Source organism: Salmo salar, unplaced genomic scaffold (genome assembly GCF_905237065.1).
Source record: "Salmo salar unplaced genomic scaffold, Ssal_v3.1, whole genome shotgun sequence".
In the NCBI taxonomy this organism is placed as follows: domain Eukaryota; kingdom Metazoa; phylum Chordata; class Actinopteri; order Salmoniformes; family Salmonidae; genus Salmo; species Salmo salar.
The window spans coordinates 5,019-29,242 of record NW_025549192.1 but is presented as its reverse complement, the minus strand read 5'-3'; the positions used below and the strand labels follow the sequence as shown (position 1 = coordinate 29,242).

At 42.2% G+C, this 24,224-nt stretch overlaps 1 pseudogene; it reads right to left on the bottom strand.

Moving 5' to 3' along the window:
- Nucleotides 1-71: 71 nt before the first annotated feature.
- On the bottom strand, nt 72-24,224 carry LOC106591460 (NACHT, LRR and PYD domains-containing protein 12-like; annotated as a pseudogene).

The window sequence follows — 24,224 nt, the reverse complement described above, 5'->3', positions numbered from 1 at the left end:
ATACAACTCTCTCCACCATGGTCTCTGGTGTTCTCAGGTCCAGGCTTGATACAACTCTCTCCACCATGGTCTCTGGTGTTCTCAGGTCCAGGCTTGATACAACTCTCTCCACCATGGTCTCTGGTGTCCTCAGGTCCAGGCTTGATACAACACTCTCCACCATGGTCTCTGGTGTTCTCAGGTCCAGGCTTGATCCAACACTCTCCACCATGGTCTCTGGTGTTCTCAGGTCCAGGCTTGATCCAACACTCTCCACCATGGTCTCTGGTGTTCTCAGGTCCAGGTTTGAGACAACAGTCTCCATCAAGGTCTCTGGTATTGGGATAGCAGACAGACTGACCGTGATTAAACAAACTACAACTTTATACTGTATAGCATACATGGATCTTTCTATAAATTAGGGTACCAGTGAGGGTTTCCTACAGTGGACAACTTGTTACAGCTGTTGATAATAATCAGGGGGGGTTCAGCTTTAATATTGAAGATAGATTGTTGCTTCCATCAATGCAATTATCTGCATCATTTCCAATGCCCCATATATTTTTGGTATATATACACACACACACACACACACACACACACACACACACACACACACACACACACACACACACACACACACACACACACACACACACACACACACACACACACACACACACACACACACAAGTTGAAGTCGGAAGTTTACATACAGTTAGGTTGGAGTCATTAAAACTCATTTTTCAACCACTCCACAAGTTTCTTGTTAACAAACTATAGTTTTGGCAAGTCAGTTAGGACATCTACTTTGTGCATGACACAAGTAATTTTTCCAACAACTGTTAACAGACAGATTATTTCACTTATAATTCACTGTATCACAGTTCCAGTGGGTCAGAAGTTTATATACACTAAGTTGACTGCCTTTAAACAGCTTGGAAAATTCCAGGAAATGATGTCATGGCTTTAGAAGCTTCTGATAGGCTAATTGACATCATTTGAGTCAATTGGAGGTGTACCTGTGGATGTATTTCAAGGCCTACCTTCAAACTCAGTGCCTCTTTGCTTGACATCATGGGAAAATCAAAAGAAATCAGCCAAGACTTCAGAAAAATTGTAGACCTCCACAAGTCTAGTTCATCCTTGGGAGCAATTTCCAAACGCCTGAAGGTACCACGTTCAGCTGTACAAACAATAGTACGCAAGTATAAACACCATGGGTCCACGCAGCCGTCATACCGCTCAGGAAGGAGACACATTCTGTCTCCTAGAGATGAACGTACTTTGGTGCGAAAAATGCAAATCAATCCCAGAACAACAGCAAAGGACCTTGTGAAGATGTTGGAGGAAACAGGTACAAAAGCATCTATATCCACAGTCCTATATCGACATAACCTGAAAGGCCGCTCAGCAAGGAAGAAGCCACTGCTCCAAAACTGCCATAAAAAGCCAGACTATGGTTTGCAACTGCACATGGGGACAAAGATCGTACTTTTTGGAGAAATGTCCTCTGGTCTGATGAAATAAAAATAGAACTGTTTGGCCATAATGACCATCGTTATGTTTGGAGGAAAAAGGGGAAGCTTGCAAGCCGAAGAACACCATTCCAACCGTGAAGCACAGGGGTGGCAGCATCATGTTGTGGGGGATCTTTGCTACAGGAGGGACTGGTGCAATTCACAAACTAGATGGCATCATGAGGAAGAAAACTATGTGGATATATTGAAACAACATCTCAAGACATCAGTCAGGAAGTTAAAGCTTGGTCGCAAATGAGTCTTCTAAATGGACAATGACCCCAAGCATACTTCCAAAGTTGTGGCAAAATGGCTTAAGGACAATAAAGTCATGGTATTGGAGTTGCCATCACAAAGCCCTGACCTCAATCCCATAGAAAATTTGTGTGCAGAACTGAAAAAGCGTGTGCGAGCAAAGAGGCCTACAAACCTGACTCAGTTACACCAGTTCTGTCAGAAGGAATGGACCAAAATTCACCCAACTTATTGTGGGAAGCTTGTGGAAGGCTACCCGAAACATTTGACCCAAGTTAAACAATTTAAAGGCAATGCTACCAAATACTAATTGAGTGTATGTAAACTTCAGACCCACTGGGAATGTGATGAAAGAAATAAAAGCTGAAATAAATCATTCTCTCTACTATTATTCTGGCATTTCACATTCTGAAAAAAAGTGGTGATCCTAGCTGACATATGACAGGGAATTTTTACTAGGATTAAATGTCAGGAATTGTGAAAAACTGAGTTGAAATGTATTTGGCTAAGGTTAACTTCCGACTTCAAGGATTTACCCTTAGTCAACTATGACTCACCTTTGAATGTATTGGTCATTGATCTGATACAGGGTCACTGAGGAGGTTTTCAACAAAAGAAACCCAAATCCAGGATGGAGGGGTTCAGTGAATGTGGTGTAGAATGTGTAAAGGTGTGTCAGTGTACCAGAGGAGGACACACTATAGAAGGACAAAGTACCAGCTGGCCAGTCCAGATACACTCCAACTCTGTTAGAAACAGGGCCAAGGATGGATCTACTACGGACTCCAGCATTGTAAAAGTCATAAACGCTGTCAGAGCCATACATACACCAGGAATTGCTGGTGAGTCCAATACATGCCCTTCCCATCATTCCTTTGTACACCACACCAATGGCAGGCCAACCACCATCCCAGTCAATCTCCCAATAATAACGAGATCCAGATAAGCCTTCGCTGCAGAGAACTTGGCGATAACGGTCAAATCTGTCTGGATGGTCTTCATAACGCTGCTTCTCCACCACCGGTGTCACCTTCCTGTTCCCCTCAGACAGTAACAGGTCTGGGTTTGCTGTATTTGGGTCCAGGGTGAGATGACAGGCATCTGTAGACATAGTAATTAATCAAACCCCATTGTCATAACACTTAGCTATGTTACTATAGTTCTGAATATGCAGTTAATTAGGATTGAAGAGACTTACATTTCCTCAGCCTTGATTTCAGCCTGCACTCTCCACCATGATCCACACTGGAGGAGAAACAGGTTATTGGCTGACAAAGCCCTAATAAAGCAGTCAACATTTAAACCATGTTGTTGTGTTCTGGTGCACTATCCAAGTTCATTACTAGAGACATACAGGTATTCTATCCTACCTACTGCATACAGAACAGAGTACAATTCATTACTAGAGACATACAGGTATTCTATCCTACCTACTGCATACAGAACGGAGTACAAATCCAACAGGATATCAGAGATGCAGAAGAAGAGTATTCATGTGGTGATGATGTATGCTGTGTTGGAGTGCTCAGCCTGTTGGGTAAACTTCCCCTTAATTCTACCATCATGTCCTCAACCAAAAACTCTGAAATCTTCATCCCTAATTACAACATTTTCAGACAAGATAGAACAGCCAAAGGGGGCGGTGTTGCAATCTACTGCAGAGATAGCCTGCAGAGTTCTGTCCTGCTATCCAGGTCTGTACCCAAACAATTTGAACTTCTACTTTTAAAAATCCACCTCTCCAAAAACAAGTCTCTCACCGTTGCCGCCTGCTATAGACCCCCCTCGGCCCCTAGCTGTGCTCTGGACACCATATGTGAACTGATTGCCCCCCATCTATCTTCAGAGCTCGTGCTACTAGGTGACCTAAACTGGGACATGCTTAACACCCCAGCCATCCTACAATCCAAGCTTGATGCCCTCAATCTCACACAAATTATTAATGAACCCACCAGGTACAACCCCAAAGCCGCAAACACTGGCACCCTCATAGATATCATCCTAACCAACGTGCCCTCTAAATACACCTCTGCTGTTTTCAACCAAGATCTCAGCGATCACTGCCTCATTGCCTGCACCCGTAATGGGTCAGCGGTCAAACGAACTCCACTCATCACTGTCAAACACTCCCTGAAACATTTCAACGAGCAAGCCTTTCTAATCGACCTGGCCCTGGTATCCTGGAAGGATATTGACCTCATCCCGTCAGTAGAGGATGCCTGGTTATTTTTTTTAAATGCCTTCCTCTCCATCTTAAATAAGCATGCCCCTTTCAAGAAATTTAGAACCAGGAACAGATATAGCCCTTGGTTCTCCCCAGACCTGACTGCCCTTAACCAACACAAAAATATCCTGTGGCGTTCTGCATTAGCATCGAACTGCCCCCGCGATATGCAACTTTTTAGGGAAGTTAGAAACCAATACACACAGGCAGTTAGAAACGCCAAGGCTAGCTTTTTCAAACAGAAATTTGCTTCGTGCAACTCCAACTCTAAAAAGTTCTGGGACATTGTAAAGTCCATGGAGAATAAGAACACCTCCTCCCAACTGTCCACTGCACTGAGGATAGGAAACTCTGTCACCACCGATAAGCCCACTATAATTGAGAATTTCAATAAGCATTTTTCTACGGCTGGCCATGCTTTCCACCTAACTACCCCTACTGCATGCAACAGCACTGCACCCCCACAGCTACTCGCCCAAGCCTTCCCCATTTCTCCTTCTCCCAAATCCATTCAGCTGATGTTCTGAAAGAGCTGCAAAATCTGGACCCCTACAAATCAGCCGGGCTAGACAATCTGGACCCTTTCTTTCTAAAATGATCTGCCGAAATTGTTGCAACCCCTATTGCTAGCCTGTTCAACCTCTCCTTCGTATCGTCTGAGATTCCCAAAGATTGGAAAGCAGCTGCTGTCATCCCCCTCTTCAAAGGAGGGGACACTCTTGAGCCAAACTGCTACAGACCTATATCTATCCTACCCTGCCTTTCTAAGGCCTTCGAAAGCCAAGTCAACAAACAGATTACAGACCATTTCGAATCCCACCGCACCTTCTCCGCTATGCAATCTGGTTTCAGAGCTGGTCATGGGTGCACCTCAGCCACGCTCAATGTCCTAAACGATATCGTAACCGCCATCGATAAGAAAAATACTGTGCTGCCGTATTCATTGACCTGGCCAAAGCTTTCGACTCTGTCAATCACCACATTCTTATTGGCAGACTCGACAGCCTTGGTTTCTCAAATGATTGCCTCGCCTGGTTCACCAACTACTTCTCTGATAGAGTTCAATGTGTCAAATCGGATGGCCTGTTGTCCGGGCCTCTGGTAGTCTCTATGGGGTGCCACAGTGTTCAAATCTTGGGCCAACTCTTTTCTCTGTATACATCAATGATGTCGCTCTTGCTGCTGGAGAGTCTCTGATCCACCTCTATGCAGATGACACCATTCTGTATACTTCTGGCCCCTTCTTTGAACACTGTGTTAATAACCATCCAGACGAGCTTCAATGCCATACAACTCCCCTTCCGTGGCCTCCAACTGCTCTTAAATACAAGCAAAACTAAAAGCATGCTCTTCAACCGATCGCTGCTTGCACTTGCCGGCCCGTCCAGCATCACTACTCTGGATGGTTCTGACTTAGAATATGTGGACAACTACAAATACCTAGGTGTCTGGTTAGACTGTAAACTCTCCTTCCAGACTCACATCAAACATCTCCAATCCAAAGTTAAATCTAGAATTGGCTTCCTATTTTGCAACAAATCATCTTTCACTCATGCTGCCAAACATACCCTCGTAAAACTGACCATCCTACCGATCCTCGACTTCGGCGATGTCATTTACAAAATAGCCTCCAACACCCTACTCAATAAACTGGATGCAGTCTATCACAGTGCCATCCGTTTTGTCACCAAAGCCCCATATACTACCCACCACTGCGACCTGTACGCTCTCGTTGGCTGGCCCTCGCTTCATACTCGTCGCCAAACCCACTGGCTCCAGGTCATCTACAAGTCTTTGCTAGGTAAAGCCCCGCCTTATCTCAGCTCACTGGTCACCATAGCAGCACCCACCCGTAGCACGCGCTCCAGCAAGTATATCTCACTGGTCACCCTCAAAGCCAATTCCTCCTTTGGCCGCCTTTCCTTCCAGTTCTCTGCTGCCAATGACTGGAACGAACTGCAAAGATCACTGAAGCTGGAGACACATATCTCCCTCACTAGCTTTAAGCACCAGCTGCCAGAGCAGCTCACAGATCACTGCACCTGTACATAGCCCATTTATAATTTAGCCCAAACAACTACCTCTTACCCTACTGTATTTATATATTATTTTTGCTCCTTTGCACCCCATTATTTCTATTTCTACTTTGCACTTTCTTCCACTACAAATCTACCATTCCAGTGTGTTACTTGCTATAATGTATTTACTTTGCCACCATGGCCATTTTGCCTTTACCTCCCTTATCTCACCTCATTTGCTCACATTGTATATAGACATATTTTTCTACTGTATTATTGACTATATGTTTGTTTTACTCCATGTGTAACTCTGTGTTGTTGTATGTTGTCGAACTGCTTTGCTTTATCTTGGCCAGGTCGCAATTGTAAATGAGAACTTGTTCTCAACTTGCCTGCCTGGTTAAATAAAGGGGAAATAAATAAAATAAAGTTACTGAACCTACTACACTACATATGACACAACCGCTGCTCACACTATTAGGACATCTATTCTGACTTACTTCAGCTTCATCAGTTTATATGTGGGATCCACCAGAGCAGCTGAAAGCAGTCCTCCTGCAGAGTCTCCTGGGTGATTGTAGCTCAGGTCCAGCTCTTTCAGGTGGGAGGGGTTTAACCTCAGAGCTGAAGACAGAGCAGCACAGCCCTCATCTGTGACCAGACAGCCAGACAGCCTACAGAGAGACAAACAAGAGCTGTCTAGGTTGGTGTACTGGTGTCAATCATCTTTTAGGACACCCAGACATTTGTCCATGAAACAAACATTGTGATGAAACATCAGATTTTCAGAGGATTTGTTTTACGAAGCTCAGTACCGACCTGATTGAAACAGCTGTACTTACCCCAGTGTGTGTAGTTTACAGTCTGGATCCTCCAGTCCAGCAGACAGCAGTGTAACTCCTGAGTCCTGCAGGTCATTGTCTCTCAGCTCCAGTTGTTTCAGTTGTGAGTTGGGTGAACTCAGGACTGAGGCCAGATGTGAACAGCAACCCTCTGTCAGACCACACTGACCTAGACTGTGGGGAGTAGAGGACAAACTTCATCATCAGTCACACACACCTTATCAGATAGATATGGTAAAAACATGTGGAAAATACAAATAGTAATGTTTGTCGGCCTCTCTACAGGCCTCTGCGCTCTACAGCTTCTCTGATTGGGAAACATAATCTGGTATAACAGTATCGTTACACTGCTGAGAAATAATCTAATTATGATCTAAAACATCACCTCCACGTTGTCATTCAGTGCCTACAGTCTTCATTGTAAACAGGTGGACTTTTTTGGAAGGAGACGGAAAGGGGATCAGGCTTTGAAAGCCATATTACAACATATGTGTTGTGATAATTGCGTTGTTTGCTCTATAACCTGTTGGTTCAGATGCCTTGACACAGTGATATATAGGACTAAAGGCCTAGACAATAAGACAGTGATATATAGGACTAAAGGCCTAGACAAAAAGACACAGTGATATATAGGACTAAAAGCTGAGACAATAAGACACTGTGATATATAGGACTAAAGGCTGAGACAATAAGACACAGTGATATATAGGACTAAAAGCTGAGACAATAAGACACAGTGATATATAAGACTAAAAGCTGAGACAATAAGACACTGTGATATATAGGACTAAAGGCTGAGACAATAAGACACACTGATATATAGGACTAAAGGCCTAGACAATAAGACACCGTGATATATAGGACTAAAGGCTGAGACAATAAGACACTGTGATATATAGGACTAAAGGCCTAGACAATAAGACACAGTGATATATAGGACTAAAGGCCTAGACAATAAGACACCGTGATATATAGGACTAAAGGCTGAGACAATAAGACACAGTGATATATAGGACTAAAGGCTGAGACAATAAGACACAGTGATATATAGGACTAAAGGCTGAGACAATAAGACACAGTGATATATAGGACTAAAGGCCTAGACAATAAGACACAGTGGCAGAATAAATTCAACCACAACTTTGTTTCATTACAAAACCGGATAGAAACCTCTGTCCAGTGAAGTCCACAAAGCATATTGTATTTAACAAACAGTTACATGAACTACAGCATGGTCAAGCAAGTTAATGTTTCACGACATTTCTGGACCACTAAACAACTATTAATTTAGAACCACAGAGAGTTACTGCACGTTGTAAAGAATGGTTCATGGTACTGATGTCTGTGTGTGCGTGTTAGTACAAGTAGAAAAAACATGTTCCTCTGTCATGTTATACAGTACACTGTCTATCACTGTTATACAGTACACAGTCTATCACTCTGTTATACAGTACACAGTCTATCACTCTGTTATACAGTACACAGTCTATCACTCTGTTATACAGTACACAGTCTATCACTCTGTTATACAGTATACTGTCTATCACTCTGTTATACAGTACACGGTCTATCACTCTGTTATACAGTACACAGTCTATCACTCTGTTAAACAGTACACAGTCTATCACTCTGTTATACAGTACACAGTCTATCACTCTGTTATACAGTACACAGTCTATCACTCTGTTATACAGTACACAGTCTATCACTCTGTTATACAGTACACAGTCTATCACTCTGTTATACAGTACACAGTCTATCACTCTGTTAAACAGTACACAGTCTATCACTCTGTTATACAGTACACAGTCTATCACTCTGTTATACAGTACACAGTCTATCACTCTGTTATACAGTACACAGTCTATCACTCTGTTATACAGTACACAGTCTATCACTCTGTTAAACAGTACACAGTCTATCACTCTGTTATACAGTACACAGTCTATCACTCTGTTATACAGTACACAGTCTATCACTCTGTTATACAGTACACAGTCTATCACTCTGTTATACAGTACACAGTCTATCACTCTGTTATACAGTACACAGTCTATCACTCTGTTATACAGTACACAGTCTATCACTCTGTTATACAGTACACAGTCTATCACTCTGTTATACAGTACACAGTCTATCACTGTTATACAGTACACAGTCTATCACTGTTATACAGTACACAGTCTATCACTCTGTCATACAGTACACAGTCTATCACTCTGTCATACAGTACACAGTCTATCACTCTGTTATACAGTACACAGTCTATCACTCTGTCATACAGTACACAGTCTATCACTCTGTTATACAGTACACTGTCTATCACTCTGTCATACAGTACACTGTCTATCACTCTGTTATACAGTATCACTCTGTTATACAGTACACAGTCTATCACTGTTATACAGTACACTGTCTATCACTCTGTCATACAGTACACAGTCTATCACTCTGTTATACAGTACACAGTCTATCACTCTGTCATACAGTACACTGTCTATCACTCTGTTATACAGTACACAGTCTATCACTGTTATACAGTACACTGTCTATCACTCTGTCATACAGTACACAGTCTATCACTCTGTTATACAGTACACAGTCTATCACTGTTATACAGTACACTGTCTATCACTCTGTCATACAGTACACAGTCTATCACTCTGTTATACAGTACACAGTCTATCACTCTGTCATACAGTACACTGTCTATCACTCTGTTATACAGTACACAGTCTATCACTCTGTTATACAGTACACAGTCTATCACTGTTATACAGTACACAGTCTATCACTGTTATACAGTACACAGTCTATCACTCTGTTATACAGCACACAGTCTATCACTGTTATACAGTACACAGTCTATCACTCTGTTATACAGTACACGGTCTATCACTCTGTTATACAGTACACAGTCTATCACTGTTATACAGTACACTGTCTATCACTCTGTTATACAGTACACAGTCTATCACTGTTATACAGTACACAGTCTATCACTCTGTTATACAGTACACGGTCTATCACTCTGTTATACAGTACACAGTCTATCACTGTTATACAGTACACAGTCTATCACTCTGTCATACAGTACACACTTCTCTTGTTTGTTGTCCTAGGCTACATGGCTAAAATGCTCGCTAGCCTAACTTCCATTCATGGGCAACGTTAGCTAGATAACATTAGCCTTCTACATCTAGCTACATATTGAAGTTCTATCCTCTCAGGCCAGGAGCAGAACAATGTATGAGTTAATGGTTGGATTAGAATCGCCACTCGGATGCTTTCTCCTGCAAGATACATTCGTGACATACTTGCGAATTTAAGGAAAATTAGGAAACACAGAGAGATGAAAGATTCAATATTTTATTTTGTAAAAAACTAAATTCTTGGTAAATGTTTTGGGTAAGCCTGGATCACTCTCACACACACAAACACTCTCTCTCTCTCTTACCCCAGTGTGTGTAGTTTACAGTCTGGATCCTCCAGTCCAGCAAACAGCAGTGTAACTCCTGAGTCCTGCAGATCATTGTCTCTCAGCTCCAGTTGTTTCAGTTGTGAATTGGGTGAACTCAGGACTGAGGCCAGATCTGAACAGCAACCCTCTGTCAGACCACACTGACCTAGACTGAGGGGAGTAGAGGGAAACTTAGCACACACATCTCTGGTGACAGAATGGTAACTTCTGTCTGCCTCTGTGTTGAGTCTGAGATGGGGAAACATTGTCTTTCATTGGTAGCACTGGTGCTCCTAACTTTAAAAAGTTAGGAGCACCACATCAAATTTAGGAGCACCAGAATAATCTATTTTTAAATTGATTGAGATATAGCCTACGTTGGGCCTATAGTGTAAATTAATCCTACTAACTTTTAAAACATCTGAAAAAGATATTACTTTTCACCTTTCTTTCTGTGCCACAAAATGTTTGCATATACTGGTAAAATTTCCAGGTTGATACAAGGCTGCACAATATGGGCAGAAAATCTAACTTTTCAACCAAATCTTGCAGTTTTTTCGATAGATTTTTTATTTTATATAGATCAAAACACTTGAACTGTTGGAAACATAAATAGAATGATTATTCTAATTCTATGGTTGGTGTTGTTTAGCATGACAACAAATTAAAAAGCCAGGTTGGAGTTATGACAGGGTAGGAACCAAAGTGTTGGTGAGTGTTTCCCAGGGGACACTAATCACATTTGAATAGATAGCTAAAATCTTTGTCTAAATGTCACATCTATCTAATTCAAAACATGCTGTTGCACAAACATGCTGATCTACACCACCACTGGTAACAATCTGTATTAGAGCTAACGTGTGCATTTAGCTAACTGCATTTAGCTAGCCAGCTAGCTAGTTAGCAATTACCATTATTTTAGCCACGTGCCAGCTTAAGGCATCTGCATGCTTCCCATCCAATAAACAGTTTGGGACAGTTCTTGCATTTATTATGAAGACATTTTGTGACGTTTTTGTTCATTTTGGTCTTCAGGTTTTTTGGCTGTTCGTGCACATAACATTTTTCTCGAGGCAAGCTGAAGTCGATAGCCAAAGTCTACGCCCCTTCGTCTGTGATTGGTCAACAATAGAGATTCTTCAATTAAGTTGTCATTCAATGAGAGATGACTTGTTTATCTGCACATTTTTTCCACTTAAGATATATTACAGCAAACATCTTAGTTAGATGTAAATACAGTACCAAACATCTTAGTTAGTAAAATTGCACAATTAAGATCTCCTCCGCAAAAACATAAAAATGATTAGTCAGATTAATTCTGACTATTTTGAGAAGTGTATACTGGCTACGGCGTCTCAGAATGAACAAACAGCTATTTTTCTTTGTTTTTCAAGCAAAGGTCTTTTAGGGGAGTATGCGAGCACACTCGTGACCACACTTCGTTCAGCTGCCAGCCGAACCGAAGCCTGCTGACACTTTTATTGAAGTCACGTTTTGCAGAGAGAGAAAGATACACAAACTAATAGTACAATAGAGAAAACAAGGATTAACATTAACAAGCAATGTGAAAAGCACCATCGTTGTTTTTTGGAAGAATCTGAGTTCAAACAGCGTGGAGTGTCTGTGTGCTGTCTGCTTGAGTGACCCGGCGGCTGCGGTAAAGCGAGACCTAATCAAGGCCAGACTGGCCTTTCCTATAAGCTGTTGAGAGTTGAGACCCACAACTGATCCAAATGTAATCAATGGAGTTAAATATTCTAAATCAAAGGGCTTTTGCGCCATTATTTGGATGAAATTTTCACTGCAGTTTACATCCAAGAGTGGAATTTTGTAAGACAATTATTCATTGCAATGTGGTGTTGTAGGCTAGATAATAATAATGATAATTGTATCGTCATTAAACAAGATCAATATGGGAGTTTTTTTTGCTGCGTGTCTCATGTCTTCACTGTTCTTTCAGTGACGCACCATGTTCGTATATTAAATATTTGAATGATTGTATGTGTGGTATGATATTAGCTAGTTATCCTATTGCAGATCTGGACAACCAATCCACTATTGACACCATTTATGGTGGATAGAGGACCGGATAAACAGGTAGACTGGTAGTATCATGACAGAAGGCGAGACCCAGATGCGCATGGTTGGAGTCTAATAATGTTTAATAATCCAAAAGGAGTAGGCAAGAGAATGGTCGTGAACAGGCAAAAGGTCAAAACCAGATCAGAGTTCAGGAGGTACAGAGTGGCAGAAAGGCTCATGGTCAGGCAGGCAGAATGGTCAGGCAGGCGGTGACAGAGTCCAGAACAGGCAAGGGTCAAAACCCGGGAGGACTAGAAAAAAAAGAATAGCAAAGGCAGGAGAACGGGAAAACGCTGGTTGATTTGGAACATACTAGACGAACTGGCACAGAGAGACAGGAACCACAGGGATAAATTCACTGGGGAAAACAAGGAGGGGGTGGAGACAATAACAAGGACAGGTGAAACTGATCAGGGTGTGATAGGTAGACTATACAGGGACTATTATTTATGGTGGAGAGAGGACAGGATAGACAGTTAGACTGGTAGACTATACAGGGACTATTATTTATGGTGGATAGAGGACAGGATAGACAGTTAGACTGGTTGACTATACAGTGCCTTCAGAAAGTATTCATCCTCCTTGACTTATTCCATATTTTGTTGTGTTACAGCCTGATTTCAAAATTGTTTATTTTTGTCACCCATCTACACACCATAGAGTACCACAGTATGAGTCATAATACCCATAAAACCTAGCAGTCAAAGAGGAAAATGGTTCCAATCGTTTTTCCACCTTTCATTTTTCCCCATAGGTGATTTCAGAAAGTACCAAACACCTTGATATAGGGAAGGCAGATGAGGTAGTAAAACCCATCAAAAGGGTGAATTTAAAACCCTTCAAAAAGGTGAATTTAACGGGCTTTGAGAGGGGTGGTATCTGCTTCTTGAGTTCAGATTTTAAAAACAGAGTAAAATTAACTAGACCTCAGCCACAACAGTGATTCTGGATTATGAGATGACACATCTGGATTCTGATAACAAACAAACAAACAAACACACACACACACACACACACACACACACACACACACACACACACACACACACACACACACACACACACACACACACACACACACACACACACACACACACACACACACACACACACACACACACACACACACACACACACACACACACACACACACACACACACACACTTACCCCAGTGTGTGTAGTTTACAGTCTGGATCCTCCAGTCCAGCAGACAGCAGTGTAACTCCTGAGTCCTGCAGGTCATTGTCTCTCAGCTCCAGTTGTTTCAGTTGTGAGTTGGGTGAACTCAGGACTGAGGCCAGATGTGAACAGCAACCCTCTGTCAGACCACAGTGACCTAGACTAGAGGGCAGAAGAGCACATGATTAACACATGTTTAAAACATCCACATAATAACTCATACTGAAGATGTTTAACTCACACTAGTGTCAGTATGTTGCAGAGTGGACTGGTTAGTCCAACACAGAGCAGCTCCACTCCTCTGTCTTCCAGGTCATTGTTGTGGCTGAGGTCCAGTTTTCTCAGGGGAGTTTGGTGTCTGCAGAGCTGAGGTCAGAGTCTCACAGGATCTATATGTGAGGTCACAGCGATCCAGTCTGGAGAGAGGAGATATGTCGATACACTGTTAAATATGCAAAGCTTTAAGAATAATGAGATGCATTAAGACAATAACAGAAGGGCACATGATTTAACAATGTTAAAAACACAAACATACTAACTACATACAAAATGTTCTGTATAAATACTCACAGTGGATACTGAAGAAAATGCACTTACACAAGTGTCTGTATGTTGCAGAGTGGACTGGTTAGTCCAACACAGAGCAGCTTCACTCCTCTGTCTCCCAGGTCATTGTCGCTTAAGTCCAGTTCTCTCAGGGGGGAGTTTGGTGTCTGCAGAGCTGAGGCCAGAGTCTCACAAGATGATTCATATGTGATTTTACAGCCAGCTAGTCTGGAGAGAGGAGATATGTCGATACACTGTTAAATACGCAAAGCTTTAATGATATGCATTAAGACAAAAACAGAAGGGCACATGATTAGACAATGTTAAAAACACACACACACTAACTAAATACAAAATATATAAACACCCACAGTGGATACTGAAGGAAGTTAACTCACACAAGTGTCTGTATGTTGTGGAGTGGACTGGTTAATCCAACACAGAGCAGCTCCCTCCTCTGTCTCCCAGATCACTGTAGCTGAGGTCCAGTTCTCTCAGGGGGAGTTTGGTGTCTGCAGAGCTGAGGCCAGAGTCTCACAGGATTCATACGTGAGTTTACAGTGATCCAGTCTGGAGAGAGGAGATAATCTGTTAGATATACAAATCCTTCATTATAATGATACTGTATACATCAACACAATAACAGAACTTACAGTGCTCTCTTGCAGGTTTTCACTACCGGCAGCAACCTCTGATAACCTTCCTCTGATGTGTTGTATGTCTTCAGGTCAAACTCCTCCAGCACCTCCTCTGACATCAGTAACAGGTAGGCCAGGGCTGAACATTGGTCAGGTTTTAGCTCTGTTTTAGAAAGAGTTCCTGATCGCAGGGAGGTCTGCATGTCTTCAACTAGAGAGTTGGCACCAAGTTCATTCAGACAGTGGAACAAGTTGATGATCCTTTCTGGTGAGGATTTGTACTTGATATTGAATGAGAGGTACTTAACTGTTTCCTCATTGCTCTGTGTTGTACTTCCTCTCTGTGTCAGAAGGCCTTGTAACAGATTCTGATTGGACTCCAGTGAGAGACCCAGAAGGAAGCGGAGGAACAGGTCCAGGTGTCCATTCTCACTCTTCAAGGCCTGGTCCACTGCTCTCCTGTGTAAGTTAAACATCCTGTCTGACCTAAACTTGTCTGACTTGACTTTGAATCGGGTCTTTTCATGATAATCTTGACCCTTAGTGACTGTTGGGTGGGGAAAACATATTCCCATTCTTGCCAAGACATGATTCTAAAGCATGCACTGCTGCTAGAAACTCCTGAATGCTCAGATGCACAAAGCTGTAGACCTTCTCTTGGTCCAGCCCAGATTCTTCTTTAAAGATCTCTGTACACAATGCTGAGTACTCTGATGCCTCTGTGACATCAAGGCCACACTCTCTCAGGTCCTCCTCATAGAAGATCAGGTTGCCGTTCTGCAGTTGTTGGAAAGACAGCTTTGCCAGTTTCAGGATCATCTCTTTGTCTGACTGAGACAGTTCCTTTGGGTTTGTCTCTGTGGCTTTGTTGTACTTCTTGTTCTTCACAATAATCTGGATGAGGACGAAGTGTGAGTACATCTGGGTTAGGGTTTTGGGGACTTCATCCTTCTCTGCCTCTTTCAGTATCATCTCAAGGACAGTGGCTGATATCCAACAGAAGACTGGCATGTGGCACATGATGTGGAGGCACCTTGATGTCTTCATGTGTTTGATGATTTCATTGGCCAGATTCTGATTTGGGATTTTCTTCCTGAAATACTCCTCCTTTTGTGGATCATTGAACCCTCGTACCTCTGTCACCTGGTCAATATAATCAGGAGGGATCTGATTGGCTGCTGCAGGCCGTGTGGTTATCCAGAGGAGAGCAGAGGGAAGCAGATTCCCCTCGATGAGGTTTGTCAGCAGCACATCCACTGAGGTTGGCTTCGTGACATCACAGCACTTCCCTTTGTTTTTGAAGTCTAGAGTAAGTCGACACTCATCCAGACCATCAAAAATGAAAACAGTTTTGGTTTCACCATCTTCAATGCTGTCAATCTCTTTCAGCTCTGAGAAGTAGTGGGAAAGAAGTTGCATCAGAGTGTATTGGTCCTTTTTCAGGTTCAGATCACGGAAAGGAAGAGGAAACATGAAATGAACGTCCTGATTTGCTTTTCCCTCTGCCCAGTCAAGGATGACCTTCTGCACAGAGACTGTTTTTCCAATGCCAGCGATTCCTTTTGTCAGCACAGTTCTGATAGGTTTGTCTTGTCCAGGTAAAGGCTTGAAGATGTCGTTGCATTTGATTGGTGTCTCTTGTGTGGTTTGTTTCTTGGATGCCATCTCTATCTGTCTAACCTCATGTTCATTATTGAGTCCTCCACTTCCACCCTCTGTGATGTAGAGCTCTGTGTAGATGTCCTTTAACAGACTTTGGTTTCCATGGTGTCCAATTCCTTCAGATATGTGTTGATACTTGTGTTTCAGTTTAGCCTTAATGTCTTGTTGGACTGTCAGCAGAGTTTGACCTGTAGGAAAACAATGAGAGTTGGGACTCATAATTATGTGTGTGTGTGTGTTTTATAAGGGCTTTTGTACCGTTCTTTGTAATATTGTATGAAACACAGTCTTACTTCTTCTGTCTAGAAGGTTGTGTGTGATCTTTAATGCATCCTCACTGTCCAACCTCTCCACTTCCTTATTGTCATCTGGTAATGGTTCCTGGCTGAAAGCAGGTGGCTGATCACTCTTCATTGATAGCGGGCTGGTTGTAGGGGACTCTGCTCTGGGCTTCTGGACACTGAACAAAACAGGGAGAGATCACCTCATCAATACCTCATCAATATCTCATGAACTTCATTTTAACAACTGTATAATGGACCTTCTACTGTATAAGTCCTGATGTTTCTTTTTAAATGAATCCACATTTGGGAAAACAGCAGCACTGAGTGGTTTCTACTCTGTCTTTTATAAAGCTAGCCATCTTCAGTTAGCTAGCCAGCTTCAGTTAGCTAGCCATCTTCAGTTAGCTAGCCATCTTCAGTTAGCTAGCCATCTTCAGTTAGCTAGCCAGCTTCAGTTAGCTATCCCTCTTCAGTTAGCTAGCCATCTTCAGTTAGCTAGCCAGCTTCAGTTAGCTAGCCAGCTTCCAGTTAGCTAGCCAGCTTCAGTTAGCTAGCCATCTTCAGTTAGCTAGCCAGCTTCAGTTAGCTAGCCAGCTTCGGTTAGCTATCCCTCTTCAGTTAGCTAGCCATCTTCAGTTAGCTAGCCATCTTCAGGTAGCTAGCCATCTTCAGGTAGCTAGCCATCTTCAGGTAGCTAGCCATCTTCAGTTAGCTAGCCAGCTTCAGTTAGCTTCACATTCCAGGTCCGGCTTCATCCATACTATGATGGTGTATCGTCCGCTGCTAAGTCTAGTTAGCTTATAACTGTGTGTCGCACATGGCTAGTCGAACCCCAAACTCTTCATTTAGGCAGGTAAACTCAGAGCTAACTCCACTTATCCTGAATGAAGTGTCTGAGCCACTAGTTGAGGACCAATGAAATCAGATACCCTTCCTCTCACACAGACTGTGTCATCCGCCCCCTTCATTTGAGGAAGATGACCGATTTAAAGATTGGATAAATCATATAGCTCTGCATTGACATGATTGGTTGATGGTAGGTGGGGCGGGAGGTCCTGTATAAACACAAACTCACTTCCTTGACAACAGCTCTGCACTGCTCCTCGGAGAACAAGAAGTATGAACGCCCTGACTTCTGCAAAGGCCGTATCACCGTAAAATGCTGCATGGCAAATGCAGACGTCAGATTGACCATGCAGAGCCTTTATTTTTGTATTTAACCTTTATTTAGCTAGGCAAGTCAGCGGTGTTGCAATCTAATGCAAAGATGACCTGCAGAGTTCTGTCTTACTATTCAGGTCTGTACCCAAACAATTCAAGTTCCTACTTTTAAAAACCCAACTTTCCAGAAACAAGTCTCTCACTGTTGCCGCTTGCTATAGACCACCCTCTGCCCCCAGCTGTGCTCTGGACACCATATGTGAACTGATTGCCCCCAATCTATCTTCAGAGCTCGTGCTGCTAGGTGACCTAAACTGGGACATGCTTTTAACACCCGGCCATCCTACAATCTAAGCTTGATGCCTTCAATCTCACACAAATGATCAATGAACCTACCAGGTAAAACATCAAAACGTAAACACGGGCACCCTCATAGATATCATCCTAACCAACTTGCCCTCTAAATACACCTCTGCTGTTTTCAACCAAGATCTCAGCGATCACTGCCTCATTGCCTGCATCCGTAATGGGTCTGTGGTCAAACGACCACCCCTCATCACTGTCAAACGCTCCCTAAAACACTTCAGCGAGCAGGCCTTTCTAATCGACCTGGCCCGGGTATCCTGGAATGATATTGACCTCATCCCGTCAGTAGAGGATGCCTGGTTATTCTTCAAAAGTGCCTTCCTCACCATCTTAAATAAGCATGCCCCATTCAAAAAATGTGGAACTAGGAACAGATATAGCCCTTTGTTCACTCTATATGCGCTCGCGCGTTACCCTTTGGCTAGTGACCTGAACGCATACGAACAAAACGGCGGTATTTGGACATAACTATGGATTATTTGGAACAAAACAACATTTGTTGTGGAAGTAGCAGTGCTGGGAGTGCATTCTGACGAAGATCAGCAAAGGTAATACCATTTTTCTAATACTAAATCTGAGTTTAGTGTGCCACGAATTTGGCGGGTGTCAAAATGGCTAGCCGTGATGGCTGAGCTATGTACTCAGAATATTGCAAAATGTGCTTTGCCGAAAAGCTATTTTAAAATCTGACATAGCGATTGCATAAAGGGAGTTGTGTATCTATAATTCTTAAAATAATTGTTATGTATTTTGTCAATGTTTATGAAGAGTATTTTTGTAAATTCACCGGAAGTTTATGGTGGAAAATACATTTTCTGAACATCACGCGCCAATGTAAAAAGCTGTTTTTGGATATAAATATGAACTTGATTTAACAAAACATACATGTATTGGATAACATAATGTCCTAGGAGTGTCATCTGATGAAGATCGTCAAAGGTTAGTGCACAATTTAGCTGTGTTTTGGGTTTCTGTGACATAATTCCCTGCTTGGAAAATGGCTGTGTGATTATTTGTGTCTATGTACTCTCCTAACATAATCTAATGTTTTGCTTTCGCTGTAAAGCCTTTTTGAAATCGGACAATGTGGATAGATTAACGAGTCTTATCTTTAAAATTGTGTAAAATAGTTGATTGTTTGAGAAAATTGAATTGTGGTATTTTAGTACTTTTTGTATTTCGTGCCATGTCTTCCCATTGGCTGTCGGGGTTCCGCTAAGCGGAACGTCTAGATGTAACAGGTTAAGCATCTCCAATCCAAAATTAAATCTGGAATCGGCTTCCTATTTTCGCAACAAAGCATCCTTCACTCATGCTGCCAAACATACCCTCGTAAAACTGACCATCCTACCGATCCTCGACTTGGCGATGTCATTTATAAAAATAGCCTCCAACACTCTACTCAACAAATTGGATGCAGTCTATCACAGTGCCATTCGTTTTGTCACCAAAGCCCCATATACTACCCACCATGGTCGGAACTGGAAGCACAAGCATTTCGCTACACTTGCATTAACACCTGCTAACCTTGTGTATGTGACAAATAAATTTGATTTGATTTGATTTGACCACTGCGACCTGTACGCTCTCGTTTGCTGGCCCTCGCTTCATACTCGTCGCCAAACCCACTGGCTCCAGGTCATCTACAAGTCTTTGCTAGGTAAAGCCCCGCCTTATCTCAGCACATTGGTCACCATAGCAGCACCCACCGTAGCACGCGCTCCAGCAAGTATATCTCACTGGTTACCCTCAAAGCCAATTCCTCCTTTGGCCGCCTTTCCTTCCAGTTCTCTGCTGCCAATGACTGGAACGAACTGCAAAAATCACTGAAGCTGGAGACACATATCTCCCTCACTAGCTTTAAGCACCAGCTGTCAGAGCAGCTCACAGATCACTGCACCTGTACATAGCCCACCTGTAAACAGCCCATCCAACTACCTCATCCCCATACTGTATTTATTTATTTATCTTGCTCCTTTGCACCCCAGTATCTCTACTTGCACATTCATCTTCTGCAAATCTACCATTCCAGTGTTTAATTGCTATATTTTAATTACTTCGCCACCATGGCCTATTTATTGCCTTAACTCCGTTATCCTATCTCATTTGCACACACTATATAGCCTTTTTCTACTGTATGTTTGTTTATTCCATGTGTAACTGTGTTGTATGTGTCGATCTCCTTTGCTTTATCTTGGCCAGGTCGCAGTTGTAAATGAGAACTTATTCTCAACTAGCCTACCTGGTTAAATAAAGGTGAAATAAATAAATAAAATAAAAAATAACAAATTCTTATTTACAATGACAGCCTACCACAAACCTTCTATGGATGATATGTCTACAGCCACAACGCAACAAGCTGTTAAACAGATTGGTGTGCTTATGAAAGTATATTATATTAGCAAAGCATCTTAAGTCGGTATTAACGCTAAGTAATAAAATAAAGGAGGAACTTCTAAAACCTATTTCACAACATAGCCTGCTGAATTTGCAAGATAACTTTTCTTTGATTGTGATTTCGGCGAAATGAAAATGTGTTATCCTCCTGCTGGTTTAATCTGACACGGCCGCACTCATGGATTTGATATTTCAGCATTATCTCAACGAAGTGTTCGGTGTTCGACTAGCAATGTGCCTCATTCACGAGCAGTTAAAAGCCTGCTAGAGGAAACTCTGCGTGGTCAATCCGCCGTCTGCATTGACAAGAAGTCAGGGTATTCATACTTCTTCACTTTGCTGAGTAGAGCAGAGCTGATGATCAGGAAGTTTAAACCTCCCGCCCCACCTACCATCAACCAATCATGTCAATGCGGAGCTATACGGAGCCCTCCGCATTGTTGCAAAATTTGGGAGGCGCATGGCATCGCCGTACAAAGCTCAATTTGGCCTCCAAGCCTCTGGAGGCTCCACAATTGCTTAACTGATCATATCAAATTCATTTATAAAGCCCTTCTTACATCAGCTGATATCTCAAAGTGCTGTACAAAACCCCAGCCTAAAACCCCAAACAGCAAGAAATGCAGGTGTAGAAGCACGGTGGCTAGGAAAAACTCCCTAGAAAGGCCAGAACCTAGGAAGAAACCTAGAGAGGAACCAGGCTATGAGGGGTGGCCAGTCCTCTTCTGGCTGATCCTCCGAACCATATACCACATTGCCAGATCAAGCAGAAATTGGCTTTAATAGCGGCAGGCGGGTGAGCAATTTCCACCATCGTAGTATGGATGATGCTTGACCTGGAATGTGACGCTGAAGCTGGCTAACTGAAGCTGGCTAACTGAAGCGGTCTAACTGAAGCGGGCTAAGGGAAGCTGGCTAACTGAAGCTGGCTAACTGAAGCTGGCTAACTGAAGCTGGCTAGCTTTATAAATGCCTGAGTAGATGTAGCTGTAGCTTGCTTCGATAGTATAACACTTAGGTTAGTTCTGAAGGATTCGTTACCATAGAGATGTACCTGGCTAAAAGATGAGCCACTCGTGGTACTGGGTATCCCGAGTTGAACTCAGAGCAGTGGCAGGTATTCATGGATGCCATCAAAAAATACAAAAAATAAAACCATTCATCTTTCGCCTCTCTGCGTTTCATAATGTTCCTTCAATTCACAAGAGGCTGAATGTATCTCAGAGGAGAAAGCATCTGAGTGAGCGAAACAGCACCCCTCTGTCTCTATACATGTAGGACATCTATTCAATTCAATTCAATTCAAGGGGCTTTATTGGCATGGGAAACATATGTTTACATTGCCAAAGCAAGTGAAATAGATAATAAACAAAAGTGAAATAATCAATAAAAAATTAACAGTAAACATTACACTCACACGTTTCAAAGGAATGGACATTGTAAATGTCATATTATGGCTATGTACAGTGTTATAACGATGTACAAATGGTTAATGTACAAAAGGGAAAATAAATAAACATGAATATGGGTTGTATTTCTACTTTCCCCTTCTGGCGGTGACCCGATCCTGTAGGTTCATGCTCTACAACATTCGCAGAGTACGCACCCTTGCCTCACACAGGAAGCGGCGCAGGTCCTAATCCATTAGCCAATCAGCGTTGAGCTAAACTGAGTGAGTTTAACTGTCTGAATGGTCCTGGCTCACAAAAAACTGTGTCAAGGGAAGCCAGTTTGGATTTGGCTTCACTCCTATCAAATCCCATTGAGAGAATATTTCATTGACAGAAGAACTTGAATTGTTGCATCTCGTTGTGGCTTGCTTGGCAGCTAGGTAAATCTTGCCCTTTCCTAAATTAGCCATGGATGGAGATAGGGATTTGGACTTGTGGTTTTACTTAATTCTCCGTAATGGCTAATGATTATAACGGCGATTCTGATCCAACCATTCATTCATTAAAGTGGGTACTGTGTGACAGAGTGATAGACTGTTTTGTCAACATGAAAGACAGGAGGATGGCATTTGTGTTTCTTTACAAGTAGGGTGAGTCAACATTATCTTTCTACTTGCCACACACACAGCCACATCATATTTAGCTTATGTTGATTGGACTAAATTATTTTTGGTTGAACTGGTGTTGGAACAGTGGAAGCAGCTCCTGTTTTCTTTGTGACTTGCTGTAACTCTCTGTGGTTCTAAATCAATAGTTGTTCAGTGGTCAGAAAATGTCAGAAACATTACCTTGACCATGCTGTAGGTCATGTAACTGTTTGTTACATGCAATATGCTTTGTGGATTTCACTGGACAGAGGTTTCTATCCGGTTTTGTGATAAAACAAAGGTGTGGTTAAATTTATTCTGCCACTGTGTCTTATTGTCTCAGCCTTTAGTCCTATATATCACAGTGTCTTATTGTCTAGGCCTTTAGTCCTATATATCACTGTGTCTTATTGTCTCAGGCCTTTAGTCCTATATATCACAGTGTCTTATTGTCTAGGCCTTTAGTCCTATATATCACTGTGTCTTATTGTCTCAGCCTTTAGTCCTATATATCACGGTGTCTTATTGTCTAGGCCTTTAGTCCTATATATCACTGTGTCTTTTGTCTAGGCCTTTAGTCCTATATATCACTGTGTATTATTGTCTAGACCTTTAGTCCTATATATCACAGTGTCTTATTGTCTCAGCCTTTAGTCCTATATATCACGGTGTCTTATTGTCTAGGCCTTTAGTCCTATATATCACAGTGTCTTATTGTCTCAGGCTTTAGTCCTATATATCACTGTGTCTTATTGTCTCAGCCTTTAGTCCTATATATCACTGTGTCTTATTGTCTCAGCCTTTAGTCCTATATATCACTGTGTCTTATTGTCTCAGCCTTTACTCCTATATATCACGTGTCTTATTGTCTAGGCCTTTAGTCCTATATATCAGTGTGTCTTATTGTCTCAGCCTTTAGTCCTATATATCACAGTGTCTTATTGTCTCAGCCTTTAGTCCTATATATCACTGTGTCTTATTGTCTCAGCCTTTACTCCTATATATCACAGTGTCTTATTGTCTAGGCCTTTAGTCCTATATATCAGTGTGTCTTATTGTCTAGGCTTTTAGTCCTATATATCACAGTGTCTTATTGTCTAGGCCTTTAGTCCTATATGGTCACTGTGTCTTATTGTCTAGGCCTTTAGTCCTATATATCACTGTGTCTTATTGTCTAGGCCTTTAGTCCTATATATCACGGTGTCAAGGCATATGAATTAACAGGTTATAGAGCACACAATGAAATGATCACAACACATGGGTTTTAATATGGCTGCCTCCCCAGTGATTTTACCCACGCACCGCTACTGATTCAGAGTTGACCACATTTGACTCTCTAACTCCTCATATCTGATGAACAGTGATTTGTTGATACCGGAGGGAGAAGAGCATCCGCAGCGTGTGCAACGATGTCCGAGAGGGAAAGAAAACTGTGTTCGTTGTTTGTAGTAACATCTTTGTTGTTGTAACATCCCAAACGGATGGTTTCACCGTTAAGGAATCTAGCTTTAAGAGAACTGTATATATTTACAATTAATCACTTACCTCTTAGAACTGGTGTCTTGAGTCAT